This window comes from Crocodylus siamensis, chromosome 4, assembly GCF_052110815.1.
Source record: "Crocodylus siamensis isolate JL-2025a chromosome 4, ASM5211081v1, whole genome shotgun sequence".
NCBI lineage: Eukaryota > Metazoa > Chordata > Crocodylia > Crocodylidae > Crocodylus > Crocodylus siamensis.
This window is the reverse complement of record NC_143398.1, coordinates 142,577,684-142,579,553: the sequence shown is the minus strand read 5'-3', so window position 1 is coordinate 142,579,553 and position 1,870 is coordinate 142,577,684. Positions and strand designations below refer to the sequence as shown.

Below are 1,870 nucleotides of genomic sequence, written 5' to 3'. Positions count from 1 at the left end.
GCTGAAAGGAAAGGGTCTCTTGTTTTAGCTGAGGCTCTTGCTTTCAGTAAAGTGGAAGTTTTCCCTCTGCATTGACCTCTATTTTTCCCAGTGACTATTTTAATGGCTCAGCCTTGAAAGTCTGAAGGGAAAATCTGGAGCCTTTTTCCACCTTTGGCTCAGATTCCTCTCTGATTTTGGTTAAGATATTTCACTTTTCACTTTTAATTCTTCTGGACCCAGGATGTTAAATTAGTGGTGTATTCTGGCTGCACATGGCTGTGTGGAGTCTAAACTGGTCAAGGGTAATAAACACTGAGAATTCAGAAAACAATTTTCAAGTGCAAAGTTAAAGTTACTATTATTATTATAATTTATCATCAGTTCAGTACAATACACAAGCTATTTGAATGTGAGAACTATTATCAGCTTTTACATCATAGAAACACAGACAATTAGGGTTAGGAGGTACCTCAGAAGGTCATCTAGTCCAACTCCCTGCTCAAAGTAGGACTATTTTGGGTTGGGTTTTTCCTAAGGAAACTAACCCCAATCCTGCCAGAGGTAATAGTTTTTCCCAGTGCAGTAAGTTAAATTGAATAGTGATATTAATTTCTTATTGCTTACTGTTTTATCAACCTCTTTCTAGGTCAGGCATTTTGCAAAAAAAAAACAACAAAATGGGACAAAGAAACCAAACAACTGTGACAGAATTCATCCTAATTGGATTTTCCAATTTTTCAGGCCTTCAGATTTTGCTGTTTGTCGTATTTTCTATGTCATACATGGCCACCCTCGCAGGAAATATAATCATCATGACAATCATAAGGATTAATCAGAATCTCCACATCCCCATGTATTTCTTCCTGTCTTTTCTTTCCTTCTCAGAGACTTGCTACACATTTGTTGTCATTCCCAATATGCTGGTAAACTTGTTAAGGGAAATTAAAACCATTTCATTCACTGGATGTGCTACCCAAATGTTTTTATTCCTTGGTTTTGGAATCACAAATTGTATGATTCTTACAGCAATGGGGTATGATCGCTACCTTGCAATATGCAAACCCCTGAACTACCATGCTCTCATGAGCCAAAGAGCCTGTACTCAGCTGGTAGCTTTTTCTGTAGTAACTGGTTTTGTTTTGTCCCTGGCGGAGACATTTTTTATTTTTAAATTACCGTTCTGTGGAAGGAACAAGATTAATCACTTCTTTTGTGACATGGCTCCAGTCATTAAAATGGCATGCACAGAAAACAATAGAATAGAAATAGTTATTTTCATCCTTTGCGTGTTGGTTGTATTTGGCTCATTTCTTTTAATCCTTCTTTCTTACATATTGATTTTTAATACCATCCTGAAAATCCCCTCTGCAAAGGGGAAGCGTAAAGCTTTCTCTACCTGTGCTTCCCACCTCATTGTGGTGGTAGTGCACTTTGGCTGTGCTTCCATTACCTACTTAAGGCCCAAATCCACCTACTCTCTGGATGAGGACACCCTGATTTCTGTCAGTTACACAGTGGTGACTCCTTTATTAAACCCAATGGTTTACAGCCTGAGAAACAAGGACATGCAAATGGCCATTTGCAAAGTCTTGGGCAGAAAACGCTTTATCCATTGAATGCAGAGAGCTCTTGAGACAATTAAAGAGCCATCTCAACTTCCCTGAGAACTCTGGAGCTGACCATCACCTGAATAAAGAGGTTTTGATCTATTGACTTGAAGTCCTTGGAAGGCAATGGAGATATGTGAACTGAAGCCAAGTGAGATCTGGTCCTCCAGTTTTGAATTTTAAATGCAATACAGGTGAAGATTTGTATACATGCAGTGGTATCCAGGAACAGCAGATTGGAAGAGCTATCACTTTGGAAGTCAATATACACCAAGTAAACA

The 1,870-nt window shown here is 38.7% G+C and overlaps 1 pseudogene; it reads left to right on the top strand.

Moving 5' to 3' along the window:
• Positions 1-659: 659 nt before the first annotated feature.
• Positions 660-1,615, top strand: LOC149866636 (olfactory receptor 10T2-like; annotated as a pseudogene).
• Positions 1,616-1,870: the final 255 nt, after the last annotated feature.